Here is a 14,036-nt window from a genome sequence, read left to right as displayed (position 1 = left end):
CCCACCTGTTGTTTGAATGCTCGGCCTATGTAGTTCCTCGCCGCAGATGGTTGATACCACTCTGTAGAGAGCTTGGGACTAGATCCCACAAGGAGACCTTACAAATTTTGAAAACGGACCCGCGGCCCCTGTTTGCATGTGGATTGGCGAAATTCCTAGGTTGGGCATGGCGCATTAGATCTACTAGGCTTTTGTATCTTGTTTAATATGTATTTTAGACTGTTTTTATGTAAATTATTCGCGCCACTTGGAATATGAATTGTATGCTTATTATCTATGCATTGGCTCTTTTTATTGTTTTTATGTATATGTATTGCTTTTTAAGATATGCATCATATCAAAATTAAGCCTAACTGACAAATATTCCAATTCAATTCAATTAAAATCATCTTTTTTCGGATACTTAATATCCATAAATACACAGGTCACGTTAAAAACTTTTCCGATAAAAAAATCAATAAATGACAATAAATAACAAGGACTTGTATATATAGCATAAACAGAATTATAAATATTCATATTATAACAGAGCAGCAAATATATAAGACAACCACTCCTTTAAATTGTTCAGTTATTTTCGACAATAGCAGCAGTTATTCTTGACAATAGCAGCATAGAGTACTAAGTGCAAAAATGTGGGCAATCAGAAACAGACAAATAACAGCACTGCGTAATTTTTTAAAATACAGTAAGAAAATAGCAGCATGAATATATTATAATAACGTGCATACAGGTATTATCTATATTTGATAAACCATAATATGCAGGGCACAGATTTCTACAAGCCAGATAACATTAAAAATTATGGTTCACAACATGTAACAGCTAAATGTAATCATGTGAAATCTGATGTTTTTAAGGAGTGCTCATTGAAACGCGTTAGCGAACTGCCACCTTCAGAAAAAAAATTATTCTGGAGGTTGAGTCTACACTCTTAAGATTAAGGATTTAGGATTTTTTCTAGTACAAAATAGGTGGCTCACTGGCAGTTCACAGTGGTTCTGAGTGATTTTTCATCAGGGTTCAAACCCCAGCTGGGAAAAATCGTTTTTTTTTAATTTATTTTTTAAATTCCACAAATGAAAGCTGTGCCTTTGTAAATCACCCCCTAGCAGTGTCTGGGAGAACTATGGCCTCCTTAGTCATAGTGCATGTCAGGCATTGATGGCATGCTGTGTGGCATGTGGAAGGGGGACAGGTTTGCTACAAAAGAAATCACTTATTTAGTGGAATGAGAATTTGGGGATGATTGTGTAACAATAATAAATGCTTGGGGCTAGTGGCAGACTGTAAAAAAGGAAGGGCTATTTGTATTTAAAGCATGTAAATCGAGAGAGGATTTGTGGCATCTAAATTGCAAACACCATGGAGATGGAGGAGGGACTGACATCCTTTTTCAATGACAAATAGGCCTTTAGCTGAGTCAAATTCCAGCAAAATAGATTGCTCACTAGCCGTTCACAGGGGCTATGACTGCTTTTTGATCAGGGTTCAAACCCCAGCTGGGGAAAATCGATTTTTATATTCTTTTCTATTTTTTTCTATTTTACCCAAATGAAAGATTCCCTTTTGTAAATCACCCCTCGCAGTGTCTGTGAGATTTGTGTCCTTTTTAGTCAAGCCAGTGCATGTCAGAGATTTGTGACATGCACTGGCACGTGGAAGGGGGGCCATGTTTGCTATGAAATAAATCCCTTAATTTGTGGAATGAGACTTTGGGAATGGTTGTGTAAGAAAACTAAATGTGCGGCCTGCGGTGTCTTGGGCTATATCTTCGTTTATTAGAGCATATATTTACTTGGTTTCTTCATGTGCAAATGCTAGAGTTTCTGCTCTGGCTTCCGTAGTTTTGGAGATTTCGTCGTATTGCATTGTAGGGCGTGCTTCCTGTTTCGAGGTCGGTAAATTAAGTATACTAACTAGATAGGATAGATGCACAACCAATGTTTGTTTGTATTTAAAGCAAAGTTAATGGTGATTTCAAAAAGGTAGGGTGCTGCCTGCAGGTAACGTATCCGTCCGTTATACGTTTCATATAATGATCCTAAGTGCATACATCAGTTGTGAATGCATCCCTGATTGAGGGCACTCCTTAGGTTCTTTTAAACAGACTCCTTTGTATTTGTCATATGTTTTCATTTATTCTCAGAAAAGTTCATATCAGATATTGTACTTCATATCCTTTTCACATTTGAGCTATAAACGTAAAAATTAATTCATCCATAGTTTTTCAAAATCACTCCAATAGCCCAAGACACCGCAGGCCGCACAAAAGAACAAAACGTCAGACAACTTCTTTACCTCTTGAGATGCCAAGTAAATCAAAAACTCCACGCTAACACACTAATAAAATACCATAAAGCTTCAAGAATCCCCCGCGGAATAAGGATAGTGCTAAAACCATCCTTATGCAAAAACTCTAAGATCTTCCAAGAAAAATGGAATGCCATACTAAATAAATGTAGCCTGGACCTCATCTTACTCATCATAGAGGAGCTATCTAATATACTAAAAGAACTTGAAATTGATATCAAAGAAACAGAAAAAGAACTACAAGAAACAGTAACACCAGAGGATTGGTCCAGCATCTTAGAAGATATCAAAACCCAGTTAGACAAACTCACGAGAGAGATTAATGAAAGAAATCTCCGTAAGTTCAGGAGAGATACGCTGGACGACAAACTGGGAAAAGTCTACACTTGGGCGGAAGTATACGCCCAGAGACGGAGAAATAAACCCTATAGCCAGCAAACCAATACGTCATCATCTGGTAGTGAAACATCAAACCGACCCCCAAGAAGAACAGGCGCTCCCACAACAGTAACATCTAAAGACGCAAGTGATAAACCCAGTACCAGCGACAACACCACAACATCTTCTGGGCCTTTTTTAGAGGCTGGCCCAAACGACAGAGAAGACTCCGGAGGAGTAAAAGAAAAAGAAAAGGAGAAAGGTCCTCCTAACACAAGGAGTACAATTCAGAAAAAAGACAACAAGAAGCGCAACACTTAGTAATCAATATCTCGGACACCACCTTAACTCCTTATGAGATGAAATTATTGGAAAAAGGGACATCATTCATTCCTACTACAAGAACTAACCTGCTAGAATTGGAGGTCAGCACATTTAAATTCACACGAAATCTACGACTACGTCATTTCTTCAATAATGTACTAATGCCTAACATAAACAGCAAACCAGATCAATTAATGTGTTTAAGACCTACGAGCTCCTTCCTGGCTCCGTGTAGCCATAAATGTATTGACACATTTGAAACGCTGGGAAAAAAAGATTTAATGAAATTACATTTCAACAAAAAAATAACCAAAAACATTACCCAAAAGGATCAAGACACGCTTACAAAGATAGCCAACAACAAAATCAACAAGTGCATCAAAGCTGACAAAGGGGGAGCATTGGTGATTGTAAACACACAAATGTACCAACGGAAAATGATGGAACAAATCTCGGATTCTGAGACATATATGCAATTGGAGAATAACCCCACCACCTAATTCAAAACTACCCTGTGTGAAATCTTAACGAAAGCACACACAACAGGAACCATCGATGAAAGAACTTTTAAATATCTTCTGGTTGAACATCCCAGAAGCCCGACTATTCAAATCACCCCTAAAATACACAAATGCATCAAAGACCCCCCATTCCGACCTATCGTATCTACTAGGGGTTCCTTACTAGAACCTGTAGGGAAATTCCCTGATAGGTACCTTCAACCTCTTGTTAAACAAATGAGAAGCTACATAAGAGACACAACTGAATTTCTAATTAAACTGTCTGAGGTCACCATACAGGAAGGAGAAAAGTTAATTTTGGGCACTGCTGACGTTAAAGCCCTATACACATCTATCCCCCATGGAGGAGGAATTGACACAATTGAAAAGGCCATCATGAACAGTGAGATCGACAAATCAATGCAGGAATTTCTAATGGAACTAATGATGTTCACATTATATCACAGCTACTTTAAACATGAAGAGGGATGTTATATGCAACTATCAGGCTTGTCCATGGGAAATAGCGCTGCGCCTTCGTACGCGAATATGTGCATGAAAGAGTTCGAGGAAACAAACATCTACAGCAATACTACCTGGTCCAACAACCTCAAACTATATGTGAGATATATAGACGATTTATTTTTCATATGGAGGGGCACAGAAGAGCACTTACAACAAGCATTAACTGAACTGAATACTTGAGATTATCGCATACAACTAACATGGCAATTAAGTGAACACAAGATTACATATTTGGATGTACTCATCTGCAAAACCTCCAAAGGGTTTGAAACTGACCTTTTCCGCAAAAATACTCTCCACTTCTCCAGCTTCCATCAAGGTTCTTTAAAACAACATCTACCATATTCTCAAATGCTTCGGGCCAAACGCATAGTATCTAACAGTGAAGTAGCAACAACACGAATCAAATAAATGGGAGAAAGATTCAGCGCAAGAGGTTATCCTCAAGACATTATAACTAAAGCTGAAAACCGAGTAGCTCTTATTGCTAGAGAACAAACATTAAAAAAAAACACCGAACAAAAAGACAACAGAATGGTACTTGTGTCGAAATTTTCAACCCACAGTAATGTATACAAAAAAATAATAATGAGACATTGGCCCATATTGACGGCAGAACCTGAATTCAAAGAACTATTCACTGATCCTCCAATTTTTGCGTACACACGCAGTAACAACATTAAGGAAATTTTATCAAAAGAACAACCAAAACGCGGAGAATCAAAAGGCACACAACCATGTTTAAATTGCAATAGTTGCAATAACGTGATTAAAGGCAACACCATCGCCCATCCAATGAAGGGCCACAACATCAAACTTAACGTAAATGCCACATGCGATTCATCAAACCTGATATACTTGCTAAAGTGCCCTTGTGGCAAAATCTACATCGGGAAAACTGAAAGGAAAATAAAAACCCGATTAAACAAGCATAAATCAAACATTCGAACCAGAAATGAAAAATCCAGTGTTGCTGCACATTTCGTGGAACAGAAACACAACATTGCGCAATTAAAGTATCTTGTTTTGGAAATCATTGAAAAACAAGAGGGGAAAGACAATAACAAAATTCTGTTACAATGCGAAATATCGTGGATATATCGCCTCCAAGCCATGAAGCCCTATGGGCACAACAAAAGGACTGAATTTAGTTGTTTTTCTATAACCACAGAATGGTGGACTGCTGATGTTTATATCTTGACATGTGACCTGCATTTACAACATTATAATGTGTCTAAACTTTTAGCAACATTGTAACCTCATGTTTTGATTTCACAACTTTATTTACTTTTTGCACGCTATCCTCGGGTACACTTTTTTCGCCTCCAAGATGGCCCCTAGCTCTAGTCCAACCTTGATGTTGATAACCACACACTTGTCCAATGAAAACGAACAAATTTTTGTAATCACGACGTTAACGCGGTTCTTACACACACAATAACTTCACCGCATTACCCTCGCCACGGTTGTTCGCCTCACATCGCTCCCATTAGCTAGAGACCTTGAATTATCTTGGTAAGTCAGCCTTATGAGCTGCCATGTCATTACTCTCTTTAGTTTACCCAGTGAACTCACCGAAGCTCTGACCCTATCTCTTTTTTTATGTTTGGCTATAGTTACCCTCGAGCCTCGTGATCACCATTCACGTAAGTGCGGTTTTCACCTCGTTTTGTATCACGCTGTTTTCACCTACCGGGCACCCGCCGTTAGCACGTTTTCACAAACACGTCATGTTCACCCGATGTTCTATGAATGTATTGAATTCACTTATGTTTGACATTTGACATTGTTTTATGTTTTATGTTTAACAGGTTGTAGTGATACTAGAAATCCCATTATAATTGGCTATATCTTATTTGTTTATACTGCAGATCTCCTTGAAAAAGGGCTAATAAAGCCCAAAATGCATTGGAGTGATTATGAAAAACTATGGATGAATTGATTTTTACGTTTATGGCTCAAATATGAAAATTATATGAAGTACAATATCTGATATGAACTTTTCTGAGAATAAATGAAAACATATGACAAATACAAAGGAGTCTGTTTAAAAGAACCTAAGGAGTGCCCTCAATCAGGGATGCATTCACAACTGATGTAAGCACTTATGATCATCAGAGTGACACATGTCACATGCCAGGAATGGGCTCCAACCCTTACTGTCTTAACTGGCACACCTCAACATGTGAAAGCATCCCCAAAGGCAGAGGGATGGAAATTCCACTCTGATTTCTCCTCCCGTAAACTACACTTGCCAACACCTCATTAGAACTCCTCTCTGTGAAGACACAACTCCACAGAAATCCGACACAGACAGCTCTTCTTGCTTAACGCTGTCATGAATTTCAAAAGTTCAGCAAGTACTGGCACACCCAGGTAGGGCCGATCGATCAAAAGGTCACTGGTGGGGCTCAGGGCTGCTAGTTTGCTGTTCACATTACACTTATCTTTCGAAGTACTCCTTCTTGTTTGCAATCTTCTGTTACAAGTTCTTTAAGCTTCAAAATACCTCTTTTCTAAGTTGCATGCAGGTTCTTTTCATTAAATTTGTCACCAAAAATGTAGTAATGAAATCTAGGACCCGGGTTACGGGTAACTTAAGATGGTATTTATTTTGGTAGATGGATCCAGGTTACAGGTACAGAGAGCCCCACCAGGATCAGCCTTTTGCTGTTCAGGCCATTCTCCTAACTGACAAAATCACTCACCCAACATTCCACAGCATCATCCACACCAACATTCCAAACCACACAGACACTGGCTGAGCTGCAGGTACAACACAACTCCTAAGGGATTTTGTTCTTTTTGAGTAGACAGACCTACCAAAAGAGGGGGCAGAGTGGCTGTTATTTTTAGGGAGGAGTTTGTAGCCAGTTTTCACCCAGCTTCCACCCCTTTTTATGAGGCCCTCCATTTTGCCATTAAACTAAATTCCAGAAAAAACCTTGAGAGGCATTTTACTCTATTGCCCCCCTGGTGCTAGAAGCACCTTCATTCATAATTTAGATGGACTTCTGGAACCTATTCTCACCAGTAATAAGTTTACAATTTTGGGCAATTTTAACGTTTACCTAGAGGACAGTGGGGACAAGGAGACTGCCACCTTGTAGAGAATCCTGGGGCTCTGTTATTATATATTATTTATGTATGTAATTTTATATGGCTTAGAAATCATACAATGCTTTTACGGTATTATTTTATAATACTATTCTCACTGTATGAATTATACTTTGCAGTCTGCTTAACGATTGTAGCAGTTCACTTCTCATGAATGAGAAAGAAGACTGTTCAATAAACCTTTTTCTTGAAAACGCCCGTCTCTCTATTTCTCTGCAACTCTGTTGAAATGAAGCATGCACGATTGACTGAGTGAAATACTTATCTCTTGTTTCCGCGACTCCAGAGATATATTCCTTATTCTTGGAAAACAAAATTGTCATGTTTATGTAATGTAAATGTAAATGTATTGGCATTTATATAGCGCACTACTTACCCGTAGGGTCCCAAGGCGCTTCGACTGCTGCGAAACCCTTCCTGGCTTCCCTGAGAGATGGTCCCTTAATGGGTATCTCCAGGGTGAGACCAGGCATCCCCGGCGGTCTGGTGGGGCCGTTAGTGAAGATGAGGCAAGCTAATGCCCAGAGTTGCCGAGTGTGATCGCTGATCAGAGTGGGCACCGAGGCGAGAGAATTATCGAGTCCGCTGACCCTGGTCCAGAAACCTGCCGCGCCAGGAATCGAACCCTGGTCCCGGGCCGTCCTCTGCTCTTGGGTCTGCCGCCTCTAACCAGTGAGCCATGCGGTTTTCAGAAACTAATCCCTTCTTGTGAATTCGAGAACGTTTCTAATGAGCTCTGAGCTAGCTGGCAATCACTATTAAGTTTAGTATATTCGCTAGAGACCTAGTCGACCTCAGTCCTACGTCTAATCTATAGGATATATTATTCCAATGCGCAGAGCCTATTGGAAACATAGGAACTACACTACATCGTGCTTGTTTTGTTTTCCTGTGTGCCTTGATGCACTGCCCCATGGCACTTACAGATAGCATTCAGTGCTGTACATGATTGTGCCCTGAATTTCTTTAACATGTGATTTGGTGAGTCACACTTTGGTTTCTGTGACAGTTACATACGCTTAGCTGTCTGCACACTAGAAGTGGCAATTGGATCTATGCCAAGTTTGATGGGATGTGAGGGCTGGGGTGGTCATATGGCTCCATGTTTTAAGAGAAATGGCGGGGAGCATGCACTGTCTACTTACCTATTCTGTGGCACATTTGGGGAGAATTTCTAACACATCTTTCTGGGTGTGTGGTGGAGTGCTCCATCTTGCTGGGCGTTGTGACAAGGGGGCCTGGTGGGAGTTGTAGTGTAGGCTTCCTCACCACAAACCCCACTTCCTGTGAAGATGGATACCTACCTGTTATTATGATGAGGGCAATTTAATGGCTGCCACATGCTTCTGTGTGGGGTGGAGTGCTCCATCTTGCTGAGCTGTGGGACAAGGGAGCCTAGTGGGAATTGGAGTGCAGACTTCCTAACCATAGACACTGCTCCCTGTGAAAGTGGCTACCTACCTGTAAGTTTGGTTGGTGAAATGCAATGGCTGCCACATGCTTCTGGGTGGGGTGGAGTGCTCCATATTGCCGAGTTATGGGACAAGGGAGCCTAGTGGGAATTGGAGTACAAACTTCCTAACCACAGACACCCCTCCCTGTGAATATGGCTACCTACCTGCAAGTTTGGTTGGTGAAATACACTGGCTGTCACATGCTTCTGGGTGGGGTGGAGTGCTCCATCTTGCTGAGATGTGGTACAAGGGGCCTGGTGGGGATTGCAGTGCTGGCCCTCCACCCACAAACACCCCTCCTTGTTAACATGGCTCCCTACCTGTTAGGTGAATGTGAGCAATGGAATGTCTGCCACATGGTTGTGGGTGGGAGAGTGCTCCATTCTGCTCAGCTGTGGGACAAGGTGGCCTGGTGGGAGTTGGAGTTCTGGACTCCCACCCACAAACACCCCTCTCTGTTAAGTTTGATGTGAGCAAACCCATTCTCTATGAAGATGACTACCAACTTGTAGGTTTGGTTGGTGAAATACAATGGCACCACATGCTTCTGGATGGGGTGGAGGGCTCCATCTTGCTGAGCTGTGGGACAAGGCGGCCTGGTGGGGGTCGTAGTGCTGGCTTCCTAACCATACACACCACCCTGTGAAGATGGATACCTACCTGTAAGTTTGGTTTGGTGTTCTGAGGCCACGCCCATTTTTACACCTCGCTGTGGCGCTTAATAGAGGTACCTGGTGGGCTAGTTGGCCCCCAGGGACCCTCATGATTGAAGAGGAATTAATTCCCCAACTTAAAACACGCCACAGGGCGAGTTTGCACAATGGTGAAGGGAGGGGGCGGGGCATGAGGTGACATGTGTGCAAACGGGTCCTGTGGCGCGTTTTAAGTTGGGGAATTAATTCCTCTTCAATCATGAGGGTCCCCGGGGGCCCTTTGTAAATTTTTTATATAATTTTAAAATTATAAAATAAATTTAATTAATTGTTTAATAATCGTTTTAAAGTAAATATATAGGAATTATTACATATGTGTGATACATTTATTTTAATTAAGTTATTTATTATATTTCTAAAAATTTATATTAAATATACTTTATTTTTTATATTATTTAGCATATTTAATATGCATTATTTTATATATATATATATATATATATATATATATATATATATATATATATATATATATATTAATATATATATATATATATATATATATATTCCATTCCGCTGTTCTTTTCTCGAACGTGGCGCTGCTTCCAGCTGTGCGTTACCTCGCGGCAGAGCAAAGCTGCCATATATTTCACAACTTCTCCCTTGCAGGTGAAAAAATAGGTTGCACTCTGGTGATAGTAAAGAAGGATTTTTCTTTTTATTTCATTTGCCTCCAAACAGAACAACACACCAACGCGTTTCGATCTCCTACTGAGATCTTGATCAGGCAAAATGTACCATAAGTGTGGTGTAATATAGGAAAATTATAGCGAGAGAGCAATATCAACCTAATATATTAATAAGAATACCTCGCTATATCTGAAATATAAACATGTATGTATGTGCTTATATAGCGCTCAACTTAACCTAGGGCATCTCGGCGCTTGCAGAGAACCCGTCCTGGCTTTTCCCTGTGAGAAAACCCGTACTGGGCATCCCCAAGGTGAAAGCCAAGCATCCCGCCACGGGGGGCCTTAGTGGAGATTAAGCAAGCTTAATGCCCAGCGTTGCAGAGTGTGAACCCATGATTAGAGTGGGCACCGAAGCGAGAATTATCGAGTCCGTGGACAATTGGGCTCAAGACCCTGCCGCGTCGGGAATTGAACTCTGGTCCCGGGTCTGACCTCTGCTTCAGGGTATGCCTCCTCTAACCAGTGAGCCACACTTCTCCATTCTTCAACATGTACTTAATAAGCACCCTATAAGAGAATTAACATGATAGATTTATTTATTTATTTTTGTTTTTTAAACATATATAATTCATACTTCAATTATTGTTACAATGATTCAAATGTGCATATAGGGATCAAATTGGTCATTTCAGAAAATTAATTTCAACAGCCATCATAAATATATACAAATACGTATGATAGACGAAACGTTGACTCAGGCAGTGCAGCAGATGTCTACAACGCGCGTTTCGGCATACACGCCTTCATCAAGTAGCCATCTATTGCACTATAAAATATACAATATCAATATCAATAATACAGTAAGGGTGCCTCTATATTACATAGCAAAATTGCAATTTGGGGGTATTCATTTGAGGACAATGTCATATATATCTTCTTGCACTACAAGTGACCTAGAAAATTAAAAAGTCGTCTAAATACATAACCATCTGTACATTTATACATTGCTTCACATAGTGCATAGGAAAAATTAAACATATAAACACATATATATACACTTAGTAGAAAAATAGATTCTTATATACATTTATTTACATCGGTTTCATAAATGTGGTGTGCCGGCACAAGGGGAGACCATTTCTGGCAGGATCTCGGGCTACAATCTGGACAAAGGACTTCTGAAAAGTGGTCAAGTGATTGTCCTTATATACTAACACTTATCAGAAGTTGGAAATGTTGACACAAGTTTGAAAATGTCTGACATCATCACCCCCTTTTGTACCGCTGACTTAGATTATGTGCATCAAGGTATGTATCCTACATGTTTCCTTATCAACATATTAGGTAAAAGTACCTCAATTAAGGCTACACAATTTTATTTATATGTCTTAAATATCCCTGATATGGTGATAAGTAGTCATTTAACCCAAACAAATGTCACATTGATGGTGGTATCTGTATCATTAATCAAATGGCTTGGAACTTTCACAGTTCTCAGAAAGATAAGGTAGAGCGATATCTGTGTTGAATGGCAGACATTGCAACGATTCTGCATAAATCAAGAAAGATGGCGACTTCCTTTGTGCGAAAAAGGGAAGATGGTGACCTCATCTAGTCAAGATGGAGTCAGGCCCACATAAGATGGAGGTATACCTTAGGGACTTTACTTCAAAACATCTTTAAAACATGACAACCACCCTCTCATTCCCTTTCCCCATTTTGCGCTCTTATGGACATAAGTATAGAGATTCCTATTCCTTAGCTCACGTTTATACTTGGGGAGGATGGTGGACCACAATCGGAATTCTTGCCTTCCAAACAGCTAACAACTGGGTCATGACACACAATCAGTGTTAAGCCAGTTATGGTTTAGGTAATACAAAGTACAGTTGTACAAAGATACTTTTCCACTTAAGTTACAAATTATGATTTTGATTTCAACATTAAAACGGATGTTAAAAATGATATCAAATAACTTTAAAGTATTTTTCTAGCATCTCCCAAGTCCCTGAGCAGAGATAAGGAATTATTTTAACACCTTCTAGGAAAGCTTTAGCAAGGCCTATACAGTGAAAAAGTTTTTTTCCTGTGCGAGCAGATGAACCCCAAAATGCAGTTTCCCTATTTGTATATATTAGCTGTGGTTGATCTTGTTGGAGATGGGTATTGACGAGGCATTGGTCGCGTTCATGGCCACCTTGCATCAGGAGCCTTTTGCAGCTGTCTGAGTAACAAATGATGGTAGACGTACCCCTTTGTTTAAATCTTCAAAGAGGGTATGGCAAGGATGTATATTAGGCCCTATGCTTTTTACCATCTACATCAATGGTTTGGGCGGACATTTGCAGGGTCAGGAAGCTGATGTCCCGTATGCAGGAGGTGCCAAAATACCGGCACTCCTGTATGCGGACGACGCCGTGTTGATCGCCCGCACTGTTGTTGGCCTTCAGCATCTCTTGGACGCCTTCGGTTCTTTTATGGAAAACCTGGACCTCAAGCTAAATGTCTCTAAGTCACATACGATGGTAATGGGGCGCGAGTGTAATAAAAAAAGACATAAAACATTTTTTTGTAGGGGGGTCCTCGTCTCCAAGGTATCTACATTTCCCTATTTGGGTGTATTGTTCGACCAGAAAGGATCCTGGGGCCCTCAGATAAGAGCAAAGAGATTGGCCGTAATTAGATCATCTTCAGCACTTTTGGGTTTTGCTGACAAGTTAGGGGCCAGGCCCATGGAATCCCTCTTAAAAATCTATATGAGTAAACGTGTGGCCATAGCGTTATATGGTTCCCCTTTGTGGGGGTATGTAAATCTCGACCCAATTCAGAGAGCAGAGAATACATTTATCAGATCCCTGCTCTCTGTACCACAGTCAACTCCAACTTATTCTATTCATAAAGAGGTGGGCCTACCCTATCTGTCAGATACATTGAGTCTAGCCCCCCTGATTCTGTGGTTGAAAATGTGGTTGAATGAAGATCTCCCCTTGAACCATAAAATTCTGCGTGACGTCTTATCCCTGGATAAATATAGTAGTATCCCATGGATGGCCTATTTAGTTAAAACATTTACAGATCTGGGTCGCCCGGAACTTTTTTCATCCCCAGAGAAAATTAGGGTACAGGATATAGACTTTATAAAAAAGTCATTTAAGGAAAGGCAAGAAGCGCGACGTGAGGAAAACGGATTGTTGAAACCAGCGGTAAGGGAACATAGCCTTCTGGTTTGCTCATCTTCACTCGCCCCCTATCTGAGTTTTGTCACATTCCCTTATCACAGGTTTTTATTAACCAAGTTTAGATTTAATTTGCTACATTTTTATTTGGGTTCTTTTAAGAGTTGGCAGAAGCCAGATTTAGCCCCTCCCTGTAGCTGCGACCATTTTTCTGTGCAGGATACAATGCACTTTGTCATGTTCTGCAGTTTGTATCGAGAGCAGAGAAAGAAATATTTGCTCCCTATTTTGAAAGAAGCCGGCTTTACACAGGTGCGACCGGCATTGCTCTTCTTACAACTTTTGTCCAATCCTCGTATTACTTTCTGCATGGCAAATTTCCTGGTAGCCGCTGCTAGGGCGAAAGCAGTTGGCCAAATTTCGCCTTAAAGTTAATGGTTTTACTATGTATTTTTGATATGAAATGTAAAATCTTTTTTTTTCTTTTTTACCATGTATATAACTTTTTAAATCGTATACTTAGATGGTTGTCCTCTAGGAAAATGTAGGAATAAGTATTGCATGTAATGGTTTTTATTGTTTTTGTTTCTTTGTATGACTTGGAACAAGTCGAATAAAGATATTCTGACTGACTGACTGACTGTATATATTAGCACACTGCCTTATAGGCTTACAATGCACACGTTAGAGGTAATTTTTATTATATAGAAATCTGCTTTTCCTACATAGCAAAGGCATTAGTTACTGCCATGGTTTACTGTACTGCATTAACCCTGCAGCCCAGCCATAGCACGATTGTCATATATTGTTGTCATATATTTGGATGGTGTAAAATCACACTGCAACCCACATATGTCATTTAATTTCTTCACCAGAGGTGTGTTTTCTGCTCCATCCACAATGA

This window comes from Lissotriton vulgaris, chromosome 1_1 (genome assembly GCF_964263255.1).
Source record: "Lissotriton vulgaris chromosome 1_1, aLisVul1.2, whole genome shotgun sequence".
Lineage (NCBI taxonomy): Eukaryota > Metazoa > Chordata > Amphibia > Caudata > Salamandridae > Lissotriton > Lissotriton vulgaris.
This window is presented reverse-complemented; position numbering follows the sequence as displayed.